The sequence below is a fragment of the Meleagris gallopavo genome, chromosome 1 (assembly GCF_000146605.3).
Source record: "Meleagris gallopavo isolate NT-WF06-2002-E0010 breed Aviagen turkey brand Nicholas breeding stock chromosome 1, Turkey_5.1, whole genome shotgun sequence".
NCBI lineage: Eukaryota > Metazoa > Chordata > Aves > Galliformes > Phasianidae > Meleagris > Meleagris gallopavo.
Genome location: NC_015011.2, coordinates 120,823,035 through 120,838,087, shown reverse-complemented (window position 1 = coordinate 120,838,087; position 15,053 = coordinate 120,823,035). Strand labels below are relative to the sequence as shown.

The window sequence follows — 15,053 nt, the reverse complement described above, 5'->3', positions numbered from 1 at the left end:
GAATCCATCACTTTCTAACCATAAAACCGTGTTTTTGTGTTTTAATATGAATTGATCTGAAAATTTCACTGGATGGTATTTTTAGATAATTGAAGAAGAGACAGTTGATTGTAGACCTTAACAAGTGCTTTAGAAAATAAATAGAAAATGAATAAAAGGATGACTTGATGTTTTCAGTGGCAGTTTGGCAGCAATTTTCGCAGACACAATAGCGCTGCATGCAAAACGTTTCCCTTTTCATATCATGGCTGGCATGATCCAGATATCTCACTGTCTTTTATACCAGCTAATACTTCTCAGAAAATTTATGTTTTGAATATTTATAATGCAATGTCAGAAGAATTCACTGACTAATGCTCTTTGAGGATTTTCCCATTAATAATAGTTATGGAGCTAGTTCCTCATAACTGAATAATGTATTGATTTGTACACCAGATTCCTGCCCAGGTTTTTTAAAGGTAATTTATGACTGTAATATCCTGTGAAGGTTAGCTGTTTCAAACTTCTCAACAATTCACAAAAATGGTTTGTTTCCAAGCTTTATAAGGTGAGTAAGAAATACAGAAGGATACAATAAATGTCAATAAATATTTGCTATACAACAATTTACTAGGAGTTATTCAAGCGCATGACTTTCTTTTTTTATTTATTATTCTTAGTAGTGCATTTTAGAATGCATTATTCTCATTATTCTCAATATTATTTATATTTAGTAGAGGTTGTTCAGTTTCAGCTATTTTGGGATTCACCAGAAAACAAGCAAAGATTATGTACACCTTGTAAGTTCTCATTTCAATATTTTTATTTTAATTTAAAATAATTAAAACAAACAAAAAAATTCTAAATCCACTTTCCTCTAGCTATTACAGCCTTCATTAGTACTTTTACCATTCGTTAGCACTGTTTTTTTTAAGACTCTAGAATATTATACTTAACAGTTATTGCCTATGCTTCCTGTGAATAAGAAGTTCACAAGCCTTGAGCAAACACTTATGTAATGAGGTAAGCAAGTTTCATGCAGGACTCAAAGCAGTGACCAGGTGAGAGTGTCAAGGAACGGTCAGGATAAATGAGGTTAGTGGTGTTCTTCAGGGACAGGTTTGGAAACCAACACTATCCAATTTTCTCATTATTGAACTTGGCACAAGAAGTCGATGTAAGGTTGAGACATGAAGTAGCACAGGGTTGGTAATGCTGAAGAGGACAAGACTGTCATCTGGGGAGGACTGGAGGACCATGTGAATTAGAGCAACAGGAATATAATGAATAACAGAGGCATAAAGTGCAAAGGCTCATACATGGACTCATAAGATGCAGAGTTGCTGTGTCAGAGGCAGTAGGGAAGATGAAGTGTGGACTAATATCTGAAGATCAAGACCACCAATATGATACAAGCTGGAATTCAATCTCAAGGGACAGAGAGGAACAGAACTGATTCATTTGTGTAGTTTCAGGTAATCCTTTACTAGCTTTACATTGCTGTGCTTCTATAATGTATCAATCAAATTATTTTTCAATAGAAAAGAGGAAGTCCTAGTTCATTAAGTATGAATACCTGGAGAATATTAGACTCATTTTATATATTAAAAGATAAGAAAAAAAAAAAAGATTATTTTAAACTGAAAACTGAAATAGGAGAAAAGCTACCAAGGTGATATGAGAACTGAGAGCAACTAATGAGATGAGATTACTGGATACTGGCTTATCTAACCTAGCAAAACGAAAGTTGGGAAGAAATAGGATTATGTCTACTAAATACGTTAGCCTGAGTGTGGATACCGAAGAGGAAGAAGTATGATTGAAATTAGAGGATAAGACAAGCGATACAGGCAATCCTGAATGAGACACCCCTCCTGCCCTTCCTGATTAATTAAATAACCATTTTGGGGAAGATGTGTGAGGCGATTTCTACCTTTGCTATTATCATGAGAAGTTGGCCACAGAGATGAGAAGTTGGGTAGGCACTGCTAACTGCCTCTTTGATATGCTTTGCTGATTTGCTCAAGTTAAACTAATTATCTAATTTAGGGCTAGGAGCAGATTTTCCAGTAGGATTAGAGGGACTGTTGGGGGAGGGAAAATGCAGTTTTTGTTAGACAAATGGAGGGGAGAAATCTCTACTGGCACTTCATAAATTTGCTGCTAACCCAACAGAAGTACCTAGGATGATGATAGTGGCTTACATTTGATTTCTCTGTAAATCTGTTGACTGGACTTTCATAGAACTCCCTTATATTTCAATTACAAGCTGAAAATACTTCTGTGGCTTATGAGGAAGGCAGCGACCTGTGGATTGGACTGAATTATACCTGTTCTGCTAGTTATTTGTAACCATAAGCTACAGTGGACTCAGCTGCAGACAACACTGAGACCTGGGTGCCTGATCCTCCAGAGAAGGTACAGTATTAGGGACACCTTGATCCTTGGGTTTTGCCTCCCATGGAAGCAGCAGACTGAGAGTCTGTGTTTTGCCCAGAGTGAGCTACATCAGAGCGTGCTAGGCTGGATGCAGCATTCTAGCTTCTGTGCTATAAATATTTAAACCATTCAAACAGAGAGCAGTCCCATAAAAAGCAGTGACTTACAGTCTCTAGTGTTCTTGGGGTTTTCTCAGGGATATCACACATGAATTGAACTGCCTGGCCCTGCATAGTTTGTTAGATAAGATGAGCTCACATTTGGCAATTGCCAACATCAATACAATGAGGCCCAGCAGAAAGAGAATCCCTTGAGCACTGAGCCCTTTTTAGCGCATCTACGCTTTGGACACAGACTGGAGAGAAAGGTTTTATAATCTGTATCAACAGACTCGGAAAGAGTTACCCTTCTTTTTCCCTGTGAACACAAAACCATGAACTTGAAGAGCTAGCGACTGAAGAAATGAACTACAAATCTGCATAGATTAGAAGGTGAGACCCTGCCAAGCAGCTCAGTCACCACATTGTTTGCTGTTTTTTTGCTTCCCTCTTCTTCTGGGTGTTCAGGATCAGTTCAGTGTGTTTCCAGGCAGAATAAGGTCACATAAAGGGAAAAAAAAGAGTTGAAAACATAGCTCGTTCCCTACTGAGGTGTGTCCTATCTTTACATATGCCTAGATTAGGTGCCAGAAAGATATTACGAAGAGTAATTACTGGGGATTAGCAACTGCAGACTATCCTTTGTATGTGTGTACAACACACCTTTGTATGGAAGCATCACAAAAAGAGATTTGGGGAAAAAAAACAACTTCATAAATATTTTTAATGAATGTGCTTAACATTACAGCACAACACATGCCTTTTAAAAAGAATACTGAGAAAATAGTCATTTGCTATAAAAATTCAGTCTGTTTTTGACCCTGGAAAATACTGCGCTGTGTAGTAACATTCACTTACAATAGGCATGGCACTGACTCCATGAGCATCATTTACATGCTAATATCAATGCAGCTTGGGCTTAATTCATTCTATTTTAGCTTAGATTGAAAAGATTATTTTTTCATCAGAATCTAAAGAAGTCAAACTCATGAAAATATTAAACAATATTCATGAATACAAAAAGAGGAAAAAAAGAGCTGTGGACGGAAGAGTATTTTGGAGTTATTTGCTGAAGGCAGTGTCTGAATTTCTGTGGATGTGCATAGATCTTCCAGATGTGCAAATTCTGGCTGTTATTGTTCAGAGCTCTTATTTCAGATGTTTATACCTGTAAAAAAAATAATTTATCCACAGAGATTACTGTTCATCTGAAATTTTGCAGACCAGCACTTATCTGAAGAAAGATCCATGATTTTTTAACCTAGATGCTCTGGGCAGTTCTACTGTCCTGTGTGATAGATCTGCTATCTTGCTATCCTTGTTTCCTGTAGCACATTCAAAGAAGCTGCATATTGAGAAGAAATACTGTAAGAATCTCTATGACCTCAGTGTTTCAGTGCTGTACTTAAATTTATTCACTGGACTATTCATGTCAGGTATTCTTCCTTCATATTCGCTGGGAGAGAGGACTCCTAACTTTCACGAAGAACGGCAGACACAAGCAATGATCCTGGGCAATTAAATTTGAGAGTGGATTTGAAAAGAAATGTCAGTACACAGCACCATTGCACTTTGCTGTGATATTTTAATAAGATGTTCTGACAAGAGAACCGAATATTGTAAATGTGTCTGGAGATTTCAAATAGTCACTTTCAACACTTCCAAATAGCCTAATTTTTACTGCATGATATGTGCTGTAAATAACTCAGCATCCTCCTGGGTGGGGTGAACTAATCCAGTGCGTTTCTTTCTGAAGAAGAGGAGGTTTGCTCACCCAAACCCTCTCTCTGTGCCATTGTGTACAGATAGCAATCTTCTCTTAAAGGGCAGGGAAGGGGAATGAGAGCAGTGCCATTTTCAAGCAGAACAGCTGTTTGCAAAATGAACATCTGTTCATAGATTAGTGGGTGAGTGGGGGGATGGGGAGAAGTTCTGCAACATCTAAAACGATGGGGGTAAATTGAGGGAATGCTGACAGTGTTATGGGTTTGATTTTGTCCATCTAGTCCTCAGACCTTGGACACAATTTTATTGGGCATTAGAGAGAACACAATTTAAAATTTCTGTTCCTACCTTCCCTTATTGAGCACTTCCCAGCAGGCGTGCACTGCCGTCTGTTTGCCTGTGAGGGATGGAGGCTGAAGGAGGCTGCCTCTCTCTCATTGCCCTCTGAAGTGGAGCACTGGGGCTGTCAGTCACCTTTCAGCCCTGAGCGAGCTTGTCTGCAGCCTTCACCTGATGTAGGGAGACAAAGAGAGGGCCTTCGGATCAACAGCTCATCTCTAATAATAGCCTCTGGGTAACCTTGAGAGGCTGCAGCACGGTTTACCCTACATCCCCTCCTCCTTGCATCCTGTATACAAAAAGTCGGATGACCAGTGACAATCAGCAGGCCTCAGCCCTGAAAGTCATAATCAAGGAGTTGCACAGGGTGCTTAGCAAGGGGAGACCCTGAGGGCCCTTCCAGCTAGAGCAGCTTTGGGATCTGAAACAAAAGCTGAGTGCACAAGGGAAACAGGGAAGTGGCAACCTAGCAGCTGTTCAAGGAATGGGATCAGTTATTCATAAAGTGAAAAGGGCATCTGCTTCAGCCTGCCTCAGATGAGATGCTTTATCCATCTTTTTTCCCCAAATGAGCACAGCGCTGTGCCTGCCTATGGGTGAGGTGATCTAGTGGTGCTGCTAGAATGGGGTGCTGAGCATGTGATGTGTTGGTGAAGATGGACATGCTGCTGCGGTGCTGCCTCGACTGTCAGGATCCCTCTCCTTCCCACAGCCCTGTTACAGCTGCGTCCATCACTCTTAGTCTGGTCACTACATACTTGGGAAACCACTTTCTCACCCATTCTTCTGGGATTTACACAATGCCCCTTCTACAGCTCCATCTATGCAGACATGGAGAGAAAAGAAATCCACCCAGTGGGTCATTGCTTTTTGTTCTGTTTTGAGCAGTGTGAGAAGTTCCCACAAATAGTCACCTCCTCGACTGACAAAAAAAAAAATATTATGGACTGTAACATATTCATCTGTGTGAAACCTAGAAGCAACTGCATCCTCACAAGGACTTTTCTTAGCAACCACAAACTGAAGTAGAGAAGACCAAACCCCCAGAGCTGCTCTGAACTTTAATGCACCAAGTGTTTAAGCATGTGCCTAACTTTAGCTGCTCAGATAATTCCATGCTTAAACTTGTGCTGCTTGTGTTGTCTTGACTGTGGTCAAAAGGTTCTTGGGACTCTCCACAAATGGGGCCTTGGGTATTTAGGGAAGGAAACATAATAGACTGGTTCCTGCTTACCTAGCTCAGTTGTGTCCTTCTTTTCACTGTGTGATTGCTCATATAAATAAAGTGAATAGGAGCTGACCCAGGCTTTGCACCTAGAAGGAAATAATCCCTGTTCTGGATTTTGAATGCAGTTTCTCAGACAGCCTTTATTCATTCAGCCACTAAACAGGTGGATTGCCTCCAAACACAATCAAATTCTGATTAAATAGTTGTGCAAGAGTCAACATGCTGAATAGGCTGTGAGATTATTTGCCATCCAGAATGGCTATACCGTGTCTAATTAGAGAAAGAGAGATGAGGCTGGAGTAAGGAGACACAGAGCTGCAGCAGGAGCTCAGATGGAGCCAGGGGAACGGATACCTAGTGCTGTCTGCAGACCTTTGACCACAAGCTTCAGGGTCTCCTCTGAGAATTGATTAAACTGGGTCTTTCCTTTTCCTCCTGCTTGTTTTTCATGCCAGTTGAGGATGCTGTAAGAGTGAGAACATGATGGGTCCTTAATGCGACCCAAGCAGAAATAAGAAAAAATTCCCTTAAAGAAATGCAACAGCTCTAAGAGGATTTTGAGCTGTAGGATAAGGAAGTTCTGAAATCTTAGAATAGGAAGGAAAGCCTTTATTTGACTTGCTGGTTGTTGTACTTCCTGTTGTGAGCCCTCTACTGCGTTTCATAACAGCTTGGGGACTGCTAAGTCTAATGCTCTAATGAGGAACAAAGATTCTTAGTTCCTCCACACTATCCACCAGGGCTAAAGGTCTTTTATCCAGTGCTGACAGAAATTGTAATAGGAACTGAACAGAAAGAAGATGGGGTGCAGAATTCCCCACTAGCTGAAGGAAACTCTCATTTCCATATTCCCAGAGGTACATCCACATGGTTCCTGGTTGGAAATGGACCCATTAATTTTCAAAGAGCTTTGTTGATTGCTCTCTGCACAGCAAGGCTCTCATCCGTGCTCACTGGCAGAGCAGAATAGCAAGGACAGTAAGGAAGGCTGCAGGTGGGGAGGTAGATCTGAACCGTCCCCAGACCTAGTGTCATCCCCTGCAGCTCCTCAGGGGCTGCTCTCCCACAGCAAAGCAAGCAGACTGCAGTATGCTGTAGCCCTCTCTTCTCTAATGTGCTGACTTCACTGTGACCTCAAGCTGAGGCTGGTGGAGGTGAGGGAGGGATGGAAAGAAGAAAAAGGGAACTTTTTGATAAAGAACATGGTGGTAACACATGCGTACAAATGCGCACAAGCCCAGACTCAGTATCTTGCTCAAATACCTTTTGGACCCTTTGATTCCGTTTATGAAACTTACATAGATGTCTAATTCTCTGCTTAGGCCTTTGTACTAACAAGTGGGAGGAAGCATCTACAGAGCTGCCGAAGCCCACGCACAGGCCTGCAGATCTGAAAGAGAAGTTTGGGCAGGAACATAATATCTATATGTTGTTAATACTCAACTTTCAGAGCTGCTACTGCACTTCAAGCTCACAGCATTTGCAAAGTAAACCCAGTTAGGCTTTGTTAACTAGCAGTACACCCACACAACAAATAGTACAGCAAGGGGGCCAATAAGATAAAATCTGGAAATTCAGCTATGGATCAAAATAAACACACCTGTTGGGACAGAGAGCACATATGCCATAGAAGTAGTTTTGAATCATATTAGCAGAAAGACATCTTGATTGACTGTACTTTATCCCGCAGTACCAGTGACACAAACAGTTTGTATTGTAGATTTGTTAGCTAGTGTCTACCAAGAAGCTAATAGGAGATGTCCAAAGAAAAAGGGAGGAATTTGGCAGAATAAAAGGTCTTTGAGTACAGCTTGTGATGGTTAACAACATATCTGTTCCACTGAAAAGCTGTGTTTGAGCAGATCAACACAGTTTGTCATGAGAAACAGAGTTCCTAAGCAGAACAGAACAAGCTTTTATTTTCACAGTACGATAATTTTGTATGTAACAGGACATGGTCTCTGTTGCTTTATCAGATTACTGCCTTTCCTTTCATAGAATCATAGAATCATTAATGTTGGAATGACGGCTATGATCATCTAGCTCAACCATCAATCCATCATCACCATACCACTAAACCACTGTGACATTTACATTTTTCTTGGATACCTCCAAGGATGGTGACTCCACCACTGCTAGGGCAGCCTGTTCCAATGGCTCACCACTCTTTCTGAGAATAAATTTTTCTTAATATCCAATTTGAACCTCCCCTGGTGAAACTTAAGGCCATTACTTCTTGTCTTATCAACATTCTTTCCTTTCACTGTTTCCATCTTCTTGCCTGTTCTCTTTTTTGATTTGTTAGGAAATTTCAATTGCATTCCATCACTAAAATAGAAACATCTTTAGATGAGATACCCTCTTCTGTACCTAACAATTATTTCCTGATCAAAGTTCCTAAAATTGGTCTAACTTCAGTAATTGTTCTATTTTCAGAGAAACTGCGTTTCTCCACAGACTGCCAATCTCGTTTTATCAGAAGGAATCCTAACCTTCTCTAGCTTAAATGCTGTGAAGAGTCATTACCAAACTGCCTGGAAGATAGTAAGCATCTACTGAGTGTGTAGTTAACAACATATCCCAGGGCTACTCAACCCATCTACCTTTTCCAGAAAAATTGCCAGTCTCTGCTAGGGTGTTGGGGGACTATGGGTTTTGATGGAATTAGAAGGTAGTAGTTTATCCCATCTTGGAGATTCTAGATGGATCACAGCTAACCAGGAAGACTGAGACCTGCTGCATGACAACAATGGACAGTAACGTCTTGTGACTAAGATTTGATGCAGAAGGCCTTATCCTCTTCTAGTGCAATGGAGCCTGCTTAATGTCACCACTGAGTTTTGAGTGTTTAGGACAGCAGGAGTAATGTAGATGTGGATAACATCTGCTTCAACGGTACCTACTGCCTCTAAAGCAATAGAAATTAAGGAGAAAATAATGAAATTATCATGTCAAGTGCTCTGCATAGACAAAGCAGAACACCCCCAAAAGGGTTCTGATATAATCAAAATTTTTAAAAAGTTAAAAGAAGTAGTCTAAGCATTGATGAGAACCCAGGATAGAAACTCAGTTTGATTTCAGATGAAGTTTTGAAAGCAGACATCTGCAGCCTCAAGAGCAGATTTTTACCTCACTGGGTCAGAAGAGGCTCAGAATTCTTCCAAGTTCTAACAATATTTTGGATATGCTAGAAGCATAAGTCTGAAGGGAAAGCTTCAGTGAAAAAAAGGTGAAGCCGAGAACCAGAGTCTGACCAGGAAAGTGCAGTTAGGCAGTGGGGTTGAACTCTCATTCACCTCGTATAGTACTTATAACTTTCTAGTAACAGAAAGAGTTCACCACCAGAGCAGAGAAATTTCAACAAAACAAGAAGTCAGAGAGCTAAACTTGGAAATGGGTTAACAGATGGAAAAAGAAAATTATTGCAAGCTTTTTCTGTGATGAGAAAATAACAGTGTGGGTCTAGAAAGGAAGCACAGAAAAATCAAGCCTTGGAGGGAAGTAAAACAAGTCCTAGTGCACTCTTTTGGCCTGGGAGAATAAAATCATTTCAGTGCAGAAGAGTGATTTCCTGGTATATCTCAGCCTCTTTTTGAAATTTAGTACAGGGTACTTTACAGCAATTCGGTTCTTGGCACAGATTGAGGAAAGTTACAGCTTAATGACTTATGGGAAGTGTGCTGCTTATGGCAGAGTGGAGCCAAGGTCAGCTCTGCTTCTGTACTGAAGGATCAAGCATCACCGGCTGGATCAGTCCCAGCTTGGTCTGGCAGCAGCAGGAGGAGCTGGGAAGCCCCACAAGCCTGCAGGCAGCCCCATTCCACCTCCAGCAGGGATTTAATCCTTCTCTTGCAACTTCTGCCAGCAGGGCTTCTGTGAATTTATCTGCAGTCAGAGCTTCAGCTGTGAGGTGAGCTGCTCCAGTGAATGAGAGCACAGACAACATCTGTGTTTCCCCAAAACAAGTGTTGCCAGGTAAATGGCCTCTTAAATTGGTGTGGGCTTGTCTAAAGTTGGCTTACGTGCTTCCATCCTGCACTGCAGTCCACATGCAGTCAACTCACCATTTTATGCTGATTTGGTCCATAAAATGTTCCCAAATGCTTCCCAGCTGGGCAGAGTGTATGAGATAACGTCCCCAGCACAGATTTATCAATAGGCCTATACAGCTTCTGGATGTGTTAGGACTGCTCTGCAGCTTTCTACTAGCTCAAGTTCTTTCCTTAAAGGGATTATATTCAGTGCTTGCAACAAAGGATCAGTCAGCACCTTTTTACAATGCATATAGAAAAGTCAGTCAAAATTACTGAAGCTGAAAAGCCATTTTTTTCAAATTAGCCTTGAAATGTTACATATTCACCATTTCTTCTCCAAGTATTTAACAATGAGTGTAATATAATTCTGATTTTTTTTAAAAGTAAGAGAATGAAAAGTTGGAAATATTATTAAAAAAAAAAAAAAGGAGAGAGAAACTGAATATTTCTTGGCAAAGATCAGTAGAAAGAAGTAATTATAAAAAGCTGCCTTTGATTAACCTTTCCATTCAGTACACGCTTGTGACTCTATTCACTTGTGTCTCATTGCAGCAAATGCATAAAAAGGCCCTGACTAATGTGATGGCCTTAAAATAATTTTTATTTGTCACAGCTTCCTAATATAAATCTGCATACTCAGGACATCTGAGTGCCAACTATCTCCCTGCCCTTCCTATAAGTGCCTTGCAGATGCTCTTCTCTCAGAGATGGTGAGCAGCATAAGAGGGGCTGCAGATGGGGTGCTGATGCCTTCCTTCCTCTGTCAGCCATGAGTCCGGCATGTAGAAATGAAAGTAATAAGTAAGCAAGCAATTAAGAAGTGAGTAATTTTCACAGTAAGTAATAAAAGCATAAGGGACAGCTGTGTGACAGGATGTGAGCTACATGCCTGACCATCAGTGTGATCCATTAGGAGCAGGGCAGGGTGCTGGAAAAGCCAGGCCACACCAGGCAGAAGAGTAGAGATGGCTTTGTCTGGTTGTGCACCCATCCATTCTGCTTGGTGTACCAACCACCAGTCTTACGTGATGCCTGCAAGTGGTGCACAGGGAATTTTGTTGCTCTCAAACAACCTTTTGTTTCTTCCTTTCTTTCTTCCCTTATTGCTTTTTATTTTTCTCCAACCAATTTCCATCTTGAATTTTTGCTTTCTTCTCTATTCTCCATCTCATTCTTCTTTCCTCACTACATTCCACCCTCTTCCCATGACTCTTGGCACTATCAGCCCGCCTGCAACCTAGGCCAGCTCTTAATGGTTCTGGAGCAAGCTCAGTAGTGTGAAGAAGAATGGGCAGAATCCTGCCAGCACCAAGCCCTGGACCTGCACTGGTGAGGAGGAGAAGAAAGCAACAGGCTCATCCAGTGTACCTGCACCAGGGTCTAACCACGTACCTAGGTTTAGCATTTGAAAGTAACTACAGTCTGTGCTATCTCAACTTCTTCTTTAGCCCCTCTGAGGGAGATGTCAAAGGTGCAAGTCTTTTTCTGTTGTTGCTGAGTAACCTTAGACATCCAACTTTGACAAGATACCCAACTTTCAGATGACTAGATCTTCATAAAAGAACTCTATCTCTAGGGCATAGGTGAAGCACAGGTAACACTGCCATCCACAATTGTGATTCAGTATTCACTGTGTTCCAGGAAGAGTTGTGGCTGCACCTGGTTACTGCAATGGAAATTGGACCATTTCTAAAAACACTCCATCTAGTTGTATGGATCCAAGGAGGGATTGGGAAATGTCTGGCTGAAGGGGAACACATAGAAAGGCAAACTTGTGTTCCTGATCAATTAGGAGTGAGGCACATCTAGACATGCTCTAAAGTACATCTCCAGGGTGGAGAAATGTAAAACAATGACTATTAAAAATTCTTTAAGAATCAAAGCTAGTGGTTTGTTTGGTTGGTTTGTTGGTATGTTGTGTTGTTTTGGATATAGCTACCTACATCCTCCCTAAATCCTAGAGCTACTCCATTAGAACTGGTCACTGGCCTGTAATGTATTTTGTCCTGACAGCTGTGTAGAAATCTTATCAAATATGTATTAGATTTGGGATGCTAAACCAACTTGCATGAGTTTCTCCTCTCAGCACAGAGTGACTGAACTGAGATGCATCATCTCTCTAGTAGTATTTCTCAGCAAGATAAAATAATCATGACATCAAGGCAGGCCTGAAACAGCATGAGATTGGAGCCCGATGTCCTAGTTTTGTCTGCCAAGCAACATCCCTTCCTTTTACAGCCCTTCTTCTGCTGGTGCATAGGAGGCTGTCTTTTACCAGTAACAGTTTTTGCAGACGTGAGACAACTTCTGTTTCAGGCCCAAAGCCACAGTGAAGAGCTAATCTTTCTGCTGGCATGCATAATACATCATCTGTCAAGAGTGCATTCCTAAGGACTGCAGTGGTTAGTGGTACAGTGGACTGAATGATCTGTAAGAGTTCCTTCCAACTCAAATCATTCTCTGATTTTTACTGTAAGCATTATAGAGGAAGATGCATGTAGAGGCTGTAATAATAGTATGAACAGGGACAGCGTATATGGTGTGGAGGATGGGAAGATGGGAACAAGATCATTAACAAAGGAGACTTTTTTTTTTTCAGAAAAGATCACTGATATGATCATGGTTGTTTCATCTGTGAGACTGAAAGAGCAATGCAGGTTTTTCAGTGTGAACTTTCTTGGGCCGTCTTTAAACAATTACATTCTTGTAGAATCATCATGCCTCATATGTGTTAAGACACATTAAAGGTGCAGGATGACAATGCAGTATGAAGTGAAGAGTAGAGCAGGCTATTAAGTGGCAGCTTCAGACCAAGGGATGGAGAAGTGACAGAGAATGCGGCATTGCTGTCCGGGGGTTAAATGAGACACAAGAGAGGATGTTCTCCTGATGAGTGTGATGATTAAGGGAAATAAAAACAAAAGAAAGGTTTGTCAGCACTTATTTTCACCAAACTGGTTCTCTTCCTTGCTTCTTTGAGTACAAGAGCCAGCATATTCAATTATGTGCTTACATCTAAACAGTAAGCGTGGTCTGTATTTGATTTTGGTAGAGTTCAGGAACTGACAGAAGTCAGATCTCCACAACATGTGTCAGTGTGTGAGCATGTGTTTCTGTGCATCTGTATTCTACTAGCAAGGAAAAATCCCCATTCAGTACTGCAGGCGGGCTTGTGAGCAGGGATCTGCAGGCAATAGGGAGATTAGCTTGGAGGCAGCTCCTCTCTCTGACAATAGCATTCCCTCTGGAACCAGCTCTTAAGTGCAAGCTGTTTAAAAAAGACAAAAGACAGATGCCTCATTTACGTCAAGAAACTTTGTATTTAAACTACATTTTCAAATGAAATGTGCCCTCAAGGAATCTCACTAGTGATGTCAGACACTCATTTGCCTTCCTTACGCAGAGGTCATGGAAATGTTGGAGATCAAGCCAAAGCAGTGAGAAGCCTACCCCTCTGTACTGCTGTAATTACAGCACAGAAAGCGTATAATTACCACACAGAGAGCATTAGCCATTTGCCTCCGTTCTGTAAAGCGCTGCTTTACGGTTCTCCTCACATGGAGTTGTGAGCAGTGAATTTCCATGTGCCAGAGGTGACCTACATTCAAGGCAGCAGCCTTGCTGCCAGCACTCAGCGCATGCAGGAGCATGCCCTGGCTGCTTTCCAGGTCAACTTCGAGATTTGCAGAGTTTCATTTCCTGGCCCATCCTCATCAGGTTTGTCATGGACCATCTTCACAGTGGAGCATTTGCATGGGAAGGTCACCACAAAAAGCAAGGTTGGAATGAATGTTTGTGATGTGCTTGCACTCTTGCCTTACAGAAGTTACAAAAATACAGCCAACCACAAACACAAATTAATAAGTGCTGAAGAAATTAGCAGCCTGATTCTAAGAATCAAGGCTGTGATTCAGTCACAACATGATTCTTTCAAGCTTTGTCAAATTATTCCCATTAAAGGAGCCGTTGAATTAAGTTTGCCATTGGTACTTCATCCTGCTCTGTACTTTCACTTACAGTTTAAGCTATCCAATCTGCGAAGCAGACTAAGAATTATGAACAGCCAAACATAAGCATAATCACAAACCTTGGCGTCAACAAAATGAGAGCATTTAAGCTGAATGCATGATTAGTTTATTAATGTATTACTTTAGCTCAACAACACTAGCAACCTGACTGTGAACTTCCTATTTCTGGTTTGAATTTTGTTCTGCAAATGAAGCAGCTGCTCAGATGGCTGCAGAAAGTCATGGTTGGGTTAAACTGTATGAATCATCAACATTTTTCAGAAGGAAGCTCTGCTGTAAGTGTGGCTGTCCCAGTAGTGTGGTGGTATGGAGACTAAGTGGCTCAAAACCAAAGCAAAAATAAAAGAAATGAGCCAAAACTACTCAGAAGTAACCATTTCTTGAGAAATTCAGACCGACTGCTGCCTTGGATTCGCACAGCACAACTTGACAAACACTTCAAAGTGGCATTGATCATCTCATTGGCAGCTTCCACAGCTATGAGAGTAACTGAGGATCAGAGCATGTGGCTCGGCTTCACCATTCCAAGTAACCTCTGCCTAACATGAAAATGCTCAGAGGAGCATGGGGAAAGCATTCCTGTCCACTCTGCTCTGCATAATTCATAACCACACAGACCAAAAGAGGAACAAAATAAATAGAGCAACCCAAACCATTAAAAAAAAAAAGTCCCCCAAAACATACAGCACAAGGACTGCAAATTTCTGCAGCTTTGGCAAACCAACAGTAATTTTTTCTTGACTAGTAAATGAATTGGGAATATACAGGAATAGGCCTTTAAGGTTTTGACAAGGCTACCTCAGAGTTCAGATCTTGTTTTGGGAGTTTGCCTCGGGCAACTGACAGCCACTGGAAATGCTGAAGCAACAGAATCAGAATGATGAATGATCATGACTGCATAAGGATCCCCTTTGCATCACTCTGTTCACCTACCAGAAAGCTACTGACAGTGGGGAAGTAGCAGTCTCTGTTTTTTGGTTTTTATTGATGTTATTTCAGCATAAAATGGATAAAGAAAGATATCAATACCAGCAGTGTAAAAGCTTTGAGATTTTACATATTTTAACTTCTGGCTATTTCCCTTAACCAGAGGGGGGATTACCCGCCTTATTTTCCAGTCATCTCTCTTTCCAGAGGGGCCCATTTAGTCCTGCTCTGTCTGACCTAGGAGAGCAGACTGGGG

The 15,053-nt window shown here is 41.3% G+C and overlaps 1 protein-coding gene across 1 annotated transcript in view; it reads right to left on the bottom strand.

Moving 5' to 3' along the window:
- The window catches only part of LOC104915579 (maestro heat-like repeat-containing protein family member 2B), a 445,385-nt gene that overhangs the window by 124,658 nt on the left and 305,674 nt on the right, over positions 1–15,053 (bottom strand). The window lies entirely within an intron of this gene.